Here is a 17879-nt window from a genome sequence, read left to right as displayed (position 1 = left end):
AATCTGGACACCCACGATGCCTTGTACCTTCTCACAAAGTGCTTGAGTCTGCCCAGGTTGACATATTTCCTAAGATGTGCACCTTCATATGATAACCCTATACTGCACGAATATGACAGTATTCTGAGGCAGATTTTTACGAAAGTACTTAACCTTACTCTAGAAGACGGGCAGTGGAACCAAGCTATACTTCCAGTCAGACTAGGAGGCATTGGTGTCCGCAAGTCATCACAGATTGCGTTACCTGCTTTTCTGTCCTCGTGTATTGCATCCAGAGAGCTTGTAGCAGCGATTCTCCCTGAACATCTTAGGGACAAGATTGGAGTCCAGGACCAAAAATTCATTGACGGAGCAATGATCTGGGATAATCTAACGGGCTCTGAAACCAGACCTGCTCCCCCCAACAACTACAAACAATCGCACTGGGATAGTCCAATAGTGGAAAATATAGACTCAACAATGCTTCCGAGTGTGTCAGGGAAGGATAGAGCCCGCCTCCTGGCAGTGAGAGCCCCTCATGCTGGGGACTTTCTGTTGGCTGTTCCCAACTCCAGCCTTGGCACACGCCTCGACCCACAGACCATCCTCATCGGTGTTGCCCTTCGACTTCCCGCCCCTATTCTCGCCAAACACAGGTGTATTTGTGGCAGTGAAGCAGCAGACCGATTCGGGTACCATGGTCTTGTGTGCCGTAAATCCGAGGGAAAGATTGCAAGACATGAGGAGGTTAATAACATTATCAAGAGGAGCCTCACAACAGCTGGATGCCCAGCAGTAAGGGAGCCACCCCAACTATGCAGATCTGATGGCAGCCAGAAGTGTCCAGATGGTATAACCCTTCAAGCCTGGACAGATGGGAAGCAGGTGGTGTTGGACTATACATGTGCATCTACCTTGGCTGATACCTATCTCCAATACACCAGGGAGGAAGGAGGGGCAGCTGCCAGCTTCAGAGAGTCCCAAAAGTCTAGAAAATATGGAGAACTTGCCCACTTGGCTCATGGGGAAAGAGTGCATCTAAATTCCTTAAGGAGCTGGGAAAAAGACTCATTGGGGTAACTAGGGATCCCAGGGCAGCTAGTTTTCTGTTGCAGCGGCTCAGTGCGGCTGTTCAAAGGGGTAATGCCTGCTGCATTTTGGGCACACGCCCCAGCTCTGAGGAGCTGGATGAGATTTTCGCCTTATAATCGGTGATACACACGTAACAACATGTACCTCATATGCCACATTTATATCAACAATGTATCTCTTAAATCTTCTGTGCCATATTATGTAATAAAATATTCCTATTGGTAAAAAAAAAATATATTAAAAGATGGGGTGGTAGGGGAAGTGGAATATTCAAAGAGCTTCAGGAAGAAATCCAAATATTCTTCCTTGAAGCCTTTTTATCCACTATAAATAAATAAATAAATATATATATATATATATATATATATATATATATATATATATATATATATATATATATATATATATATATATATATATATATATATATATATATATATATATATATAGTAGGTGTGATTTCTACAGAGCGGTCTCCTCCCGAAAAGGCCTTCTACAGAGCAGTCTCCACGGTACGGTCTCCTCTCAGCGGTCTCCCACAGTACGGTCTCTGAGCAGTCTCCTTTTCACACCTTTATGCTAATGACCTCACCCACGACCCCCACCCACGACCCGCACCAACGACCCCCACCCATGACCCCACCCACGACCCCCACCCACGACCCCCACCCTCGACCACCTCACCCTCGACCACCTCACCCTCGACCACCTCGCCCTCAACCCCCCACCCACGCCCCCCACCTGCGCCCGCACGCCCCGCCCGCCCCCGCGCACCCCGCCCGCCCTCGCGCCCGCCTGCGCCCTGCGCGCCCGCCCTCGCACCCGACCGCGCCTTCTGCAGCGTCATCCGGATCGCCCCCGTTCCCCGAATTTTTTTCCGATTTTTTTCGAATTTTTTTTAATTTCATTTTCTTGTGCTCTCCATCTCCTCGGATCAAATTTTTGAGGTTCCCCCTCCCACTTTCACCCCCATCCCAATTTTTTTCGATTTTTTTTTAATTTCATTTTCTTATGATCTCCTTGGATCAAGTTTTTTGGATTCCCCCTCTGGGGGTAAGCATTCAAAATGGACTCCCACTTTCACCCCAAATACTCCTGCTCTACTTCCTTGGATCAATTTTTTTGGATTCCCCCCTCTGGGGGTAAGCATTCAAAATGGACTCCCACTTTCACCCCAAATTCCCTGCTCCAATTCCTCGGATCAAATTTGTCTCGAAATCAATAATACCAGGTCTCCATCTCCTTGGATCAAGGTTTTCTCGATAATACAAAGACTCCATCTCCTTGGATCAAGTTTTTGGATTCCCCCCTCTCAGGGTAAGCATTCAAATGAACTCCTCCTATGGGGCATGGTACTTTCTCTTACTACAGGTCTAAACAAGTGTGACGCCACGTGATGACCTCACATATACAGGCTGAATATTGTCGACTTCCCCCTATGTCAGTGACGTCACGTGATGACCCCACACAAACAGGCTGAATCTTGTCGACTTCCCCCTACACATTTTTCACTCTTAACCCAGGATAACCCAAATAATTTCACATTTTTTTCGTTAATACCCACAACAATCCAAAATTTCTTTACAAAATACAACACAAGTCTAGACATTTTTCTCGTTTTAACTATTTCATCAGAAAAAGTCACCACAACACTTACAACTTATAACCACTTTTCGATAAATTCACTAGTCACAATTTTACATATTACGAAGTTAATACGCACACACACCTCACTTTTACTTTGAACACTTTCAAAACACTCTCATAAATCATTTGAATACTCACAAAAATACCTTTGAACATTTCCAAACAACACTGAAACACTTCCAAAATATCATTTTGAGTACTCCCAAATACACCACTGAATACTACTAAAACACCACTGAAAACAGTCAAAACACCACCAAAATCACCATAAACTAAGATCAACATAACAGACTAACACCCATTTTCACACAAATCCTCTCAAATCACTATAACCAAGACGATTACCAATTTCTGAGTACACTCTCCTCCAACTAAGTTATAACATGATGTGAGACCTCTACCCACTCTACCTGAGGTATCCCAGCGAGTGAGCACGTCTCCTGTGTATCCCAGTGCTTAACAGAATAGGGAATAGCATATGGAGGTACAAAATAAAAAAATGGGAACTATGGCTATAGTTTACTTAATAACATAAAAGGGCTAGAATACCACATATACTGATGGACATTTACATAATATAACAACTGACCTATGAGACTTATTACCAGGGGAAAGGTAGATGTTATCAGTAACACGGACTAGTACTCACTCTTAATTCACCGACCAGCTGACCCGAGATTCCCAATGCATGGTCCACTACACACGCAGCTGTCCAGAGCTCTCGCTCCCCGGACCTGTCACCAACAACCTCCTTGCTCAGCTGTTCCCTGGGCTTATATCGTAGTCAAAGTACCCCCTCCCCAATGGGGTATGTACCACGTGTTACGACCTGACGCCGAGGTCTGATGCCAAGAACAAAAGACCTCAGACGTGGGCGTGACTACCCAACATTTTGCTAAGGCAGGTGTGACCATATAATTAGGTTAAATTAGGTCTCCCTAGAGACCTCACAAGCCCAGCTGAACTACATCACATCCCCCTTTCTCCCCCAATTTAAAATATCTGAGAACTAGGACAATTTGTCCTAAGTTATTAGACTATTTTAATCCTAACCTTTTTATTCTATTACAATACAAATAATATGAATTCACACAGATCAGTAGGTTTAATAACTTCTAGCACAAGAAACGAATAACAATGACTCTGGTGTGAAACCTCCTTATCCGTCATGTCTCCTTAAAACTAAATATCGGGCTCCAGTGCCTTCCTGTACTCTACTAGAAATAAACTAGCTCCTGTAGTCACCCTTGCTAATTAACCATTGAGCCAAACCTCGTAAGGTTTTCCTGGCGTAGAAAACAGCTCCAGCGGGTATTATTCCTTCAAGTACTTGCAACTGAACCATTACACGACCACAATGTCGCATTTTCCTTGCACCCTACCGTGACCATTCATGACTAAAAGAAAACCTCCCATCCCTCACATAAAGGAATCCTCTTCTGACGGCGAGCCGATTGGTGTTTACAGTTCTCCACCTGAAAAGAAAATACATCCTATCTCTACGGTGATCCCTCCCGGCAAGGAGCTGGCTCACATAATATACAACACATATTTGTCCCAACAGCTGACATAACATAGGTCATCCCCTAGCAGTAGAGATACCATACTAATACCACTTTAATCATCATTTCCCAAGCTTCACTGGCTAGTAGTAAATGACACGGTTGGCTTGACTTGGGGCCAGGCTATTGACTCAGGGAGAAGCTCTCTACAAATCCTTGGGCAGAAATATGAAGGGGTCGACGGAGGAGGACATAGGGCCATTGCAGTATTCTTGTCATCTCACCTCCAGATCTGTCTACTGTTTCTACTAGAAGAGGGGTTAGCCAGAGCTTCTGGCCGACCCTAGCACTTCCTAAATTGGGCCATGTCTCATTGTGTGGACTTCGTTGGCATTTAGGAACGCTCATGAGGGTCCCTCTCGTTGAAAGCACAGCATCTGGGAACTTCACGACTCAGCAAGCAGCTTATCTTCACCACGACAATACTCCTCAGGCACCAAGGCCACCCTTCATCCGTCCAGCCTCACCCGTCAACTTCCACCTCTTGCATGGTGGTGGCACGAGAGCTGGCTACCGCTTTTCCTCAAGTCTCCCAGGTCTAATAATAGCCCTTTTGCTGGACCCAAACTGACTTCTTGGCACTTCTGCGTCTCCATCACTCCAGGCCAAATAGATTCCTGGAGTCTCCTTGGCAGGTCCTGGCAACATCTCCACATCTCCTGTGAATAATAGTAGACAGCAGTATTGTTCTACAGGTGACTGGGGCTTATTGTTGGTGGGCAGGTCTCTAGAGTATTGAGCCGACCTGAGGGCGAGGCGAGTGGTCAGCTCCTTCCCTCAAGGTCCCATTTACTCACAACACTCCCTCCCTCCAGCAATAATTCCCTTACAAATTTCGTCTATACATTCTTGACCTTGTATTCATACCAACATTTTCCTCTACCAGCTGATGTAACCTATCTTCCTCATATACCTCGTCATTTACAGTCCTTTCATCCACCACATTAACATTAGGCATTACTATTTCCTCCTCAGACCAGAATGGCTTTAGTTTATTACAATGAACAATCCTCTCACTCTGGTCCTCAAACAACCCTTTAACCTTCACATTTACTGGTCCCATTTTCTCTAAGATGCTGTAAGGACCTTTCCACCTTGGACCGAGGGACCTACTCTGTTGAGGGGTTACTTCATCTTTATATACCATTACTAGGTTACCTTCCTTAAGTTTAAAAGGCTTCACTTCCCTGTCATAGTAGTGAGCATATTTTTCCTGCGCTCTACCAGATGCCTGGGCGGCAGTTCGCCAAGCAGTTCTCATTTTTGTTAGGACTTCTGAAGGATAGTCCTCACCGTATCTGACAACTGCTTGGTTCACCAAGCCTGCTGCAAAATGACAGTCATGCCCTGTAAATAGGAATAATGGTTGTGTCCCTATTGATTTGTGAATAGTGGTGTTTAAAGCAAATTGAACATATGGTATATATTTATCCCATTGTAATGGTTCTTTCTCTGAGAGAATGGCCAGTGTATTTTTGACTACTTGGTTCGTTCTCTCCACCATACCATTCGCCTGTGGATGATAAGCTGTCGTGAATGCTGTCATTATTTCTAAGGTGTTACAAACCTCTGCAAATACCTTGCTTTTAAACTCTGAACCTTGATCTGTTACTAATTCTCTAGGAGGTCCAAATATTGCTACGAATCTATCAAGGAGCGCCTCTGCAACAGTCTGTGGGTCTTTCTTAGGGATGGGTACAAGTGTTGTATACCGTGACAGATGGTCCACCAGCACAAGAACATACCTATTGCCTGAATAACTATTATGTAAGTCGATAAGATCTGCCCCAACCCGGTCCAACGGCTCCTTAATCTCGGGAAAAGCTTGCAATTCCACATTAACCTGAGGGTTACCTTTCCTCCTTTGGCAATTACCACAACATTTTACATATTCGGTTACATAATTCAGGAGACCAGGAAAGTAGAACATTTCTTTGGCCCTCTTATAAGTCCTAAAAACACCTGGATGGCCAGCCATCTTGGATGAGTGTGCAAGCTTCAGAGCGGCCTTCCTGAGGATATTGGGTATTACTACCTGCTGTACTGAACGATCGTTCCGCTCCGTAATCCTATGTAGCACACCGTCTTTCATCTCGAATTCATCAATAGGGCGGCTTGGCTTGTGGCACGGGAGCTTCTCTCCCTCCAAATACTCAATTATCTCCTTCCACCTGTTCTCTTCCAGTTGGTACTCTCTTAATTTTTCATTGTTCACATTCTCAATATTAACATCAACATTTATTGCTGCTACATTCCTACTCAATATGTCTGGTACATGGTGTGAGGCTCCTGGTTTATAAAGAATCTGGTATGAGTGTGCTGACAGTTCGTAACCCCATCTAGACATCCTAGGACAGCGAGTTTTCTTTTTAAATATGTGCACCAAAGCCCTGTGATCTGTTATTATTTTAAAATGGCGCTGAAATACACACGGTTCAAAGTATCTCACACTTTCTACCACTGCCAAGGCTTCTTTATCAGTGATGGCATACCTGACTTCCGGTCCTTTAATCTTTCTGCTAAAATACGCTACTGGGTGTGGGTTATTTTCCTTGTCTCTTTGCATTAGGCAACCTCCTATTGCAACTGCTGAAGCGTCTGTATGTATCTCAAACTCTGGAAAAATCAGGGACCACTAATACCGGCTCACTTGTAAGCTCAGCCTTTAATTTTTCGTGACCCAACTCATGTTCTTCTTTCCATACAAACTTAGCTTTCTTCTTAGTTAGATCTGTCAGTGGTGCTGCTAGCTCTGCAAAACCCTTAATATGTCTTCTAAAGTATCCTGCTGCACCTAGGAACCTCCTGACTTCCCTTGCTGTTCTAGGTCTTGGCATTTCAGATATTGCCTTACACTTATCAGGGTCAGGGCGAATCCCTTCAGGGCTCACCTGAAAGCCTAGAAATTTAAAGCTAGTGGCTGCTATTATACATTTCTTTGCATTCAACTTAAATCCTGCTTTATCCAGTAGTTTTAGTGTCTCCACAAGGTTGTCCACATGTTCTGGAAATGACCGGGAGTAGACTACCACATCATCAAAATATGCTAGTGAGTGTCTACCCAACACAGGGCTGAGGATAAAGTTTATAGCTCTTTGGAAGCTAGAGGGCGCGGTTTTTAACCTGTAGGGCATTCGTTTAAATTGGTATAATCGGACCCCATCTGAGAATGCTGTCTTCTCTCTATCTTCTTCTGAAACGGGGATGGCCCAATAAGCTGACTTAGCGTCCAAAGTCGAAAAATACTTAGCTGTTCCAAATGAATCAAGAATTTCCTGGATTAGGGGCAAGGGATAACTTTCAGCTATTGTTAATTCATTCACTTTCCTATAATCCACACAGAACCGATAAGAGTTATCTGGTTTCTTTACCAACACTACAGGTGAGAGCCACGGTGATGAACTCGGTTCAATTACATCGTTCTGGAGCATGGTATTACATTCCTCCCTTATTACTCTCTTAGCCTCTTCTGGGAGTCTCCATTGACGGGTTTGGACAGGTAAACAGTCACCTGTAGGTATAGTATGCTCAATCTGGGGCAGGAAGCCTATATCTCCTTCATCCATTGAAAACAACTTTGGAAAGTTCCTTAAAGCATTCTTTATTATTTCCTTCTCAGAACATTTTAAATGATTTAGATTTACATCATTAAATGTCTTTTCCCTTTTACTTTCGTTCTGGGTGGGAGCGGCAAGTGTTACTACCCTTTCTGGGACTCTGGTATTAAGTGCCCCACATTGTTGACCTCGGGCAGGTAGCTTAACGGAGTCATGTTCAAAAATTAAGTCTTTGGGGATAATCTCAGCTGATGTTAACCTTCTACCATTCTTGAATCTTAACGCTTTACTTGTCAGATTTATCACTGGTATTAAGATATGTCTTTTCTCAGAAACCTGGGCTAGATGATGAGGCACCAGGAAGGATTCTAGCTTCCCAGCTAATTGTAAGATACTTCCTGGCTCGACCTTCCTTCCCACTGAACCTTTAATAAATTTGAATGTATTAGGTGGACATACCTGGTTATATAATACATGAACTGCATAATCTGCATCTGCAGAGTTCACATTAGGTAACTGCGCTTCAAAAAGTGATTTAGATGGGGTTTTGAATAATTTATTACTCCTACTCATAGAAGCTACTAGTGAGGGATGTTCTATGAATTTTATTGGAAAGGAAACCTCATCCAGTATCAGCCGACTGGTTCCCCTTCCTTTGCCATACGACAAGAGGAAGTCAAACCTTCTGAGAAAATCCATACCTAAGAGTAAGTCCCCTGGAAACCTTACTCCAGACACTACTAAACAAGCGTGAACTTTATAACTTTCACCCAGTTCAAAGTACAGGTCCGTTTGTCCCTCGACATTAATATCATTACCATTTACAGCAGTAATATCTCTCTTAGCTTTGCTTATTTTACAACCCCTCCAGTTATTACATACATCTCGCTTAATTATTGACACCTGACTTCCCGTATCAATGAAAGCTACCATTTTTTTTCCATTTACTCTTATTTTAATCATAGGTCTTTCATCTTTGGTAACAAGGTTATCAGACCTATCTTTCTTAACCTTGTACCTTCTTCTTTCGTTAGAAACGAAAATTAGGGCAGTTGGCCCTAATATGGCCAATCCCGCCACACTCCCAGCATTGATTAGTTCTCCGAGCATTCTGTTTATTACGCCCACCACCGCCTGTCCTGCGGTGCGGGGGTGTATACTTCTTCTCATTGGTTGTCGCCACATATGGCGACTCAGGTGTTACTCTCTCTGAGGCATGGAGGTATGGAGAGGATTTTATTAGAATTTTAGTAATGTAGGGAGGAATGTGTATTACATTTAAGATTCAGTAAAAAGAAGGGGAAAAATTTGTATCGAATAAATTGTAAATAAATTGGTAAGTGATGAGGGTTGTGGGTAATGTAGTCGAACTAGAGTTACCAAAAAAGTGGTTATAAGTTGTGGGTTATTGATGTGACTTTTTCTGATGAAATTAGTTAAAACGAGAAAAAATTGTGGGTTGTGGGTGTTGTGGGTTGTGGGTGTTGTTGTCGAACTAGAGATACCGAAAAGACGTTATAAGTGTGTTGTTGTTGTGGGTGATGTGGGTTGTGGGTTGTGGGTGTTGTGGGTATTGTTGTCGAACTAGAGATACCCAAAAAGATGTTATAAGTGGGTTGTTGTTGTGGGTGTTGTGAGTGTTGTGGGTTGTGGGTGTTGTGGGTTGTGAGTGATGTGGGTTGTGGGTGTTGTTGTTGAACTAGAGATGCTGAAAAGATGTTATAAGTGGGTTGTTGTTGTGGGTGATGTGGGTTGTGGGTGTTGTGGGATGTGGGTGTTGTGGGTTGTGGGTGTTGTTGTCGAACTAGAGATACCGAAAAGATGTTATAAGTGGGTTGTTGTTGTGGGTGATGTGGGTTGTGGGTGTTGTGGGTTGTGGGTGTTGTGGGTTGTGGGTGTTGTTGTCGAACTAGAGTTGCTGAAAAGTGATTATAAGTTGTGGGTTGTTGTTCTGGGTGATGTGGGGTGTGGGCGATGTGGGTTGTGGGTGTTGTTGGATGTGGGTGTTGTGGGTTGTGGGTGTTGTTGTCGAACTAGAGATACCGAAAAGATGTTATAAGTGGGTTGTTGTTGTGGGTTGTGGGTGTTGTGGGTTGTTGTTGTGACTTTTTCTGATGAAATTAGTTAAAACGAGAAAAAATTGTGGGTTGTGGGTGCTGTGGGTTGTGGGTGTTGTGGGTTGTGGGTGTTGTGGGTTGTGGGTGTTGTTGTCGAACTAGAGTTGCTGAAAAGTGTTTATAAGTTGTGGGTTGTTGTGCTGAAAAGATGTTATAAGTGGGTTGGTGTTGTGGGTGATGTGGGTTGTGGGTGTTGTGGGATGTGGGTGTTGTGGGTTGTGGGTGTTGTTGTCGAACTAGAGATACCGAAAAGATGTTATAAGTGGGTTGTTGTTGTGGGTGATGTGGGTTGTGGGTGTTGTGGGTTGTTGTTGTGACTTTTTCTGATGAAATTAGTTAAAACGAGAAAAAATTGTGGGTTGTGGGTGTTGTGGGTTGTGGGTGTTGTTGTCGAACTAGAGTTGCTGAAAAGTGATTATAAGTTGTGTGTTGTTGTTGTGACTTTTTCTGATGAAATTAGTTAAAACGAGAAAAAATTGTTGGGTGTGGGTGATGTGGGTTGTGGGTATTGTGGGATGTGGACGTTGTGGGTTGTGGGTGTTGTTGTCGAACTAGAGATACCGAAAAGATGTTATAAGCGGGTTGTTGTTGTGGGTGATGTGGGTTGTGGGTGTTGTGGGTTGTGGGTGTTGTGGGTTGTGGGTGTTGTGGGTTGTGGGTGTTGTTGTCGAACTAGAGATGCTGAAAAGTGTTTATAAGTTGTGGGTTGTTGTTGTGACTTTTTCTGATGAAATTAGTTAAAACGAGAAAAAATTGTGGGGTGTGGGTGATGTGGGGTGTGGGTGTTGTGGGATGTGGGTGTTGTGGGTTGTGGGTGTTGTTGTCGAACTAGAGATATCGAAAAAAGAGTTGATTCTGTTGTAAGTGTTCGTGTGTGTTTGGATTGTGTTCATGTTTTTTTGCGTTCATGTTATATCTTAGTTGGAGGAGAGTGTACTCAGAAATTGGTAATCGTCTTGGTTATAGTGATTTGAGAGGATTTGTGTGAAAATGGGTGTTAGTCTGTTATGTTGATCTTAGTTTATGGTGATTTTGGTGGTGTTTTGACTGTTTTCAGTGGTGTTTTAGTAGTATTCAGTGGTGTATTTGGGAGTACTCAAAATGATATTTTGGAAGTGTTTCAGTGTTGTTTGGAAATGTTCAAAGGTATTTTTGTGAGTATTCAAATGATTTATGAGAGTGTTTTGAAAGTGTTCAAAGTAAAAGTGAGGTGTGTGTGCGTATTAACTTCGTAATATGTAAAATTGTGACTAGTGAATTTATCGAAAAGTGGTTATAAGTTGTAAGTGTTGTGGTGACTTTTTCTGATGAAATAGTTAAAACGAGAAAAATGTCTAGACTTGTGTTGTATTTTGTAAAGAAATTTTGGATTGTTGTGGGTATTAACGAAAAAAATGTGAAATTATTTGGGTTATCCTGGGTTAAGAGTGAAAAATGTGTAGGGGGAAGTCGACAAGATTCAGCCTGTTTGTGTGGGGTCATCACGTGACGTCACTGACATAGGGGGAAGTCGACAATATTCAGCCTGTATATGTGAGGTCATCACGTGGCGTCACACTTGTTTAGACCTGTAGTAAGAGAAAGTACCATGCCCCATAGGAGGAGTTCATTTGAATGCTTACCCTGAGAGGGGGGAATCCAAAAACTTGATCCAAGGAGATGGAGTCTTTGTATTATCGAGAAAACCTTGATCCAAGTAGATGGAGACTTGGTTTTATTGATTTCGAGAAAAATTTGATCCGAGGAATTGGAGCAGGGAATTTGGGGTGAAAGTCGGAGTCCATTTTGAATGCTTACCCCCAGAGGGGGGAATCCAAAAAACTTGATCCAAGGAAGTAGAGCAGGAATATTTGGGGTGAAAATGGGAGTCCATTTTGAATGCTTACCCCCAGAGGGGGGAATCCAAAAAACTTGATCCGAGGAGATGGAGTCTTTGTATTATCGAGAAAACCTTGATCCAAGGAGATGGAGACTTGGTATTATTGATTTCGAGAAAAATTTGATCCGAGGAATTGGAGTAGGGAATTTGGGGTGAAAGTGGGAGTCCATTTTGAATGCTTACCCCCAGAGGGGGAATCCAAAAAACTTGATCCAAGGAGATCATAAGAAAATGAAATTCAAAAAAAAATTGAAAAAAATTGGGATGGGGGTGAAAGTGGGAGGGGGAACCTCAAAAATTTGATCCGAAGAGATGGAGAGCACAAGAAAATGAAATTCAAAAAAAATTCGAAAAAAATCGAAAAAAAATTCGGGGAGCGGGGGCGATCCGGACGACGCTGCAGAAGGCGCGGTCGGGCGCGAGGGCGGGCGCGCGGGGCGCGGGGGCGCGGGTGGGGGGCGTGGGTGGGGGGTTGAGGGCGAGGTGGTCGAGGGTGAGGTGGTCGAGGGTGGGGGTCGTGGGTGGGGGTCGTGGGTGGGGGTCGTGGGTGGGGTCATGGGTGGGGGTCGTTGGTGCGGGTCGTGGGTGGGGGTCGTGGGTGGGGGTCGTGTGTGAGGTCATTAGCATAAAGGTGTGAAAAGGAGACCGCTCAGAGGAGACCGTACCGTGGGAGACCGCTGAGAGGAGACCGTACCGTGGAGACCGCTCTGTAGAAGGCCTTTTCTGGAGGAGACCGCTCTGTAGAAATCACACCTACTATATATATGTATATATATATATATGTATATATATATATATATATATATATATATATATATATATATATATATATATATATATATACATATATATATATATATTGTATATACATATATATGGATAAAAAGGCTTCAAGGAAGAATATTTGGATTTCTTCCTGAAGCCATTGGAATATTCCACTTCCCCTACCACCCCATCTTTTAAACTATTTTTTTTACCTATAGGAATATTTTATTACATAATATGGCACAGAAGATTTAAGAGATACATTGTTGATATAAAGGTGGCATATACGGTACATGTTGTTACGTGTGTATCACCGATTATAAGGCGAAAATCTCATCCAGCTCCTCAGAGCTGGGGCGTGTGCCCAAAATGCAGCATGCATTACCCCTTTGAACAGCCGCACTGAGCCGCTGGAACAGAAAACTAGCTGCCCTGGGATCCCTAGTTACCCTGATGAGTCTTTTTCCCAGCTCCTTAAGGAAATTAGATGCACTCTTTCCCCATGAGCCAAGGGTCTCTGAGCCTATGGGAACAAACATATAATGATGGGCAAGTTCTCCATATTTTCTAGACTTTTGGGACTCCCTAAAGCTGGCAGCTGCCCCTCCTTCCTCCCTCGTGTATTGGAGATAGGTATCAGCCAAGGTAGATGCACATGTATAGTCCCACACCACCTGCTTCCCATCTGTCCAGGCTTGAAGGGTGATACTATCTGGACGCTTCTGGCTGCCATCAGATCTGCATAGTTGGGGTGGCTCCCTTACTGCTGGGCATCCAGCTGTTGTGAGGCTCCTCTTGATAATGTTATTAACCTCCTCATGTCTTGCAATCTTTCCCTCGGATTTACGGCACACAAGACCATGGTACCCGAATCGGTCTGCTGCTTCACTGCCACAAATACACCTGTGTTCGGCGAGAATAGGGGCGGCAAGTCGAAGGGCAACACCGATGCGGATGGTCTGTGGGTCGAGGCGTGTGCCAAGGCTGCAGTTGGGAACAGCCAACAGAAAGTCCCCAGCATGAGGGGCTCTCACTGCCAGCAGGCAGGCTCTATCCTTCCCTGACACACTCTGAAGCATCGTTGAGGCTATATTTTCCACTATTGGACTATCCCAGTGCGATTGTTTGTAGTTGTTGGGGGGAGCAGGTCTGGTTTCTGAGCCCGTTAGATTATCCCAGATCATTGCTCCGTCAATGAATTTTTGGTCCTGGGCTCCAATCTTGTCCCTAAGATGTTCAGGGAGAATCGCTGCTACAAGCTCTCTGGATGCAATACACGAGGACAGAAAAGCAGGTAACGCAATCTGTGATGACTTGCGGACACCAATGTCTCCTAGTCTGACTGGAAGTGTAGCTTGGTTCCACTGCCCGTCTTCTAGAGTTAGGTTAAGTACTTTCGTAAAAATCTGCCTCAGAATACTGTCATATTCGTGCAGTATAGGGTTATCATATGAAGGTGCACATCTTAGGAAATATGTCAACCTGGGCAGACTCAAGCACTTTGTGAGAAGGTACAAGGCATCGTGGGTGTCCAGATTGCCTATTCGTTGTTCCATTCTCCTTAACTCTTCCAATTTCTTCCTGAGAATTGTGTCAATGGCATTGCTTCCCAGAGGTGCTCCTAGCAAGACACTATTTGTGGGGGCAATGACTGCTGCTCCTGGTAGTTTTGATCTCACTGCATTTATCACTTGTTGACTGACTGAGATGATTTCACATTTGGATGGATTCAGGATGAGACCCATTTCCTGTCCCCGTGTCATTACCTGTGTAAGGTCATGTAGGAGGGACTCCTTTGTACCTGCTAGTGTGCCATCATCTAGGAACCAGATGTTTAGCTCGCTGGTCAGTCTGACTGTGATTTCCCTAACTGCAATACAGAAGAGAAATGGTGCAAGAGGATCTCCTTGTTGGACACCCTCCGATGATGTGATTTCATGCTCTCCAAAGAGAAGCATTGATTCCTTGCTATACCCAGCTGAAACAAAAGGGAAGAGACCAGGGAAATGTTCTTGTACTGCTGCTAATACCACATCTCTTTTCAGGAGATTGAACGCATTCTTGAAATCTAATTTTACCACTGCATTGTCCTCAGGCAGGTTGTTGATATACGCCCTTGTTGCATGAACCGCTGCTTCACTTCCTTGAGAGACCCCAAAGCCAAGCTGGTTTGGTTGAAGCATCATGGCTGCCTGTGCACGAATACTTCGGACAGCAGCTTTGGATACGAGGCGGCGTAACGTGTTGCCTACTGCAATTGGCCGAATTCCTCCATCCTTCTTTTTAAGTGCACAAAGTATTGCACCAAAAAAGAAAGGTCTAATTTCATCAGGAATCAGACCAGCCAAGGAATTGTTGACGAACCTTGTGATCTCTGAAAGCAGTGTCTCTGCAATTTCCCCAATAACTGGATTAACCATTTCCTATATATATATATATATATATATATATATATATATATATATATATATATATATATATATATATATATATATATATATATATATATGCAAACAATCGCAGGCAGGCGATCTAAACTATGCAGGACAAGCCACGGGGGAGGGGGGAATCTTTAGCTCAATTACTTTCACACTTCTCAGTGCATCACCAGGTGCTATGCAATGTTGCAAGGCAGCAACTGAAGGAATGGGGGGAAGTTTTCTGAGTAGCGCAGTGCGGGTCTGTCACCCGCCCCTCTACCATCCCCCTCCCCCATATGGGGTAGGAGGGTTTTGAGGTGTCAAGTGTTATGAAATTAGAAGATATAATGGTCAGCCCTAAGCTTTTTCTAGCCGCTTTGAACAGGTCATGTGACTTGAGAAAATACGTTTCTCAGTGGATGCTATATATATGGACTGCTTTTATGAACAAGCTTTTACTGGTGGAACAAATTTCACTCTGTGTAGAGCTTTATCGAGTCATGCCTATCGCCATACAGGATCTTATTTTCAAAGGCTACTTAAATTATATTATTAACCATGTAGACCTACTGAGAGTTAGTATAAAAATTTTTACAAACACATTGCATGACATTACCGTTGCATGCTTAAAAATACCTTTAAACACGTCAAAATCATTGTTGTTGGTACTGTTCTTATTATATTTATTGGGAAGCACTGAACCTGCAGGGGTCATACACTGCCTAGGAAATGGGAGCTAAACAAGGTCTATCCAATGAGAGGTAGGACAGCCACAATTCCTCAAAGATTAAGATAAGATTTCGTTCGGATTTTTAACCCCGGAGGGTTAGCCACCCAGGATAACCCAAGAAAGTCAGTGCGTCATCGAGGACTGTCTAACTTATTTCCATTGGGGTCCTTAATCTTGTCCCCCAGGATGCGACCCACACCAGTCGACTAACACCCAGGTACCTATTTGCTGCTAGGTGAACAGGACAACAGGTGTAAGGAAACGTGTCGAAATGTTTCCACCCGCCGGGAATCGAACCCGGGGCCTCCGTGTGTGAAGCGGGAGCTTTAGCCACCAGGCCACCGGGCCACAGAGAAAACGTTTAAAGGTTCAGCTACTCCCTGAGATCTGGTACTCTAATTTAATTCTGTATCTCGTTTGCTTGAAATATTAGCTACTATGAACCTAGAGTTCATAGTGGGGCCCATGCTAACCTTACTATAAATCTATTTGACGTGAAACACGGTCATATAGTATATGAAAATCACATATGGACACACTCAGTACAACTTAGGCGTCATAATCTGGTTAGTTAGGACCTGAACCGAGGGATTTATTCGTTCCTCCTTGAAGACAACGAGAGCTGTTGGCAATTTCCCTTTTCTATGAAGAAATTACACAGAGCAAAATGAATAACTTTGTGTTTTAATTGAGCTTACCTCTGTGTGTGAATGCTGGTGTTTCTTCAAGATACAAGCACTTTACTTGTAGGGTTTTAACTCCTGATGATCGTAGGAGTTGTAGTGTGTTGTCACTCTTGTTTGTTCAGTGATGTTTGTTGTCACTCTTGTGTTAGTTCAGTGATGTTTGTTGTCACTCTTGTTTGTTCAGTGATGTTTGTTGTCACTCTTGTTGTGTTAGTTCAGTGATGTTTGTTGTCACTCTTGTTGTGTTAGTTCAGTGATGTTTGTTGTCACTCTTGTTGTGTTAGTTCAGTGATGTTTGTTGTCACTCTTGTTGTGTTAGTTCAGTGATGTTTGTTGTCACTCTTGTTGTGTTAGTTCAGTGATGTTTGTTGTCACTCTTGTTGTGTTAGTTCAGTGATGTTTGTTGCCACTCTTGTTGTGTTAGTTCAGTGATGTTTGTTGTCACTCTTGTTGTGTTAGTTCAGTGATGTTCGTTGTCACTCTTGTTGTATTAGTTCAGTGATGTTTGTTGTCACTCTTGTTGTGTTAGTTCAGTGATGTTCGTTGTCACTCTTGTTGTGTTAGTTCAGTGATGTTCGTTGTCACTCTTGTTGTATTAGTTCAGTGATGTTCGTTGTCACTCTTGTTGTGTTAGTTCAGTGATGTTTGTTGTCACTCTTGTTGTGTTAGTTCAGTGATGTTCGTTGTCACTCTTGTTGTGTTAGTTCAGTGATGTTCGTTGTCACTCTTGTTGTATTAGTTCAGTGATGTTTGTTGTCACTCTTGTTGTGTTAGTTCAGTGATTGTTGTCACTCTTGTTGTGTTAGTTCAGTGATGTTTGTTGTCACTCTTGTTGTGTTAGTTCAGTGATGTTTGTTGTCACTCTTGTTGTGTTAGTTCAGTGATGTTTGTTGTCACTCTTGTTGTATTAGTTCAGTGATGTTTGTCACTCTTGTTGTATTAGTTCAGTGATGTTCGTTGTCACTCTTGTTGTATTAGTTCAGTGATGTTCGTTGTCACTCTTGTTGTATTAGTTCAGTGATGTTCGTTGTCACTCTTGTTGTGTTAGTTCAGTGATGTTCGTTGTCACTCTTGTTGTATTAGTTCAGTGATGTTTGTCACTCTTGGTCACTTGCTGGTGTCGGTATGTGTGTTTATCTTGCTTCTTGATAGATATTGGATACACTATTTTTCGTGTTTAGCTATTCCCTATTTTTTTTTTTTTTTGTATTTTTTTTTTGGTTGCTGTTGTTATTTGTATGAAGTGGGTTAACGATTTCAGCATTTTCTGCTTTATAAGCAATGGGAAGGCCCCACCTCCCAAAATGTTTTCAGTGTTGTGAGGAATTTTAAGGGTGGCCAGTTCGTGTTTATGATACTATAAGTTCTTGCAATGGAGCAGAAAACTCTGCATAGTTTCTGCAACATGGCAATGAATGCAATTTCCGTTTATATCTATAGCTGTG

General features: G+C 43.2%; 2 protein-coding genes across 6 annotated transcripts in view; one reads left to right on the top strand and one right to left on the bottom strand.

Moving 5' to 3' along the window:
- The window catches only part of LOC128686900 (zinc finger and BTB domain-containing protein 14), a 407181-nt gene extending 390137 nt beyond the window's left edge, over positions 1-17044 (bottom strand). The window contains exon 1 of the mRNA XM_070082567.1: positions 16447-17044. The gene's annotated coding sequence lies outside the window, so the exon portion shown is untranslated. The remainder of the gene's footprint in view (positions 1-16446) is intronic.
- LOC128686898 (caldesmon) overlaps positions 1-17879 on the top strand; it is a 51282-nt gene that overhangs the window by 6435 nt on the left and 26968 nt on the right. The window lies entirely within an intron of this gene.

Source organism: Cherax quadricarinatus, chromosome 7 (assembly GCF_038502225.1).
Source record: "Cherax quadricarinatus isolate ZL_2023a chromosome 7, ASM3850222v1, whole genome shotgun sequence".
NCBI classification, from domain to species: Eukaryota; Metazoa; Arthropoda; class Malacostraca; order Decapoda; family Parastacidae; genus Cherax; species Cherax quadricarinatus.
Note: the sequence above shows the minus strand (reverse complement) of the source record. Positions and strands in the feature narration are given on the sequence as shown.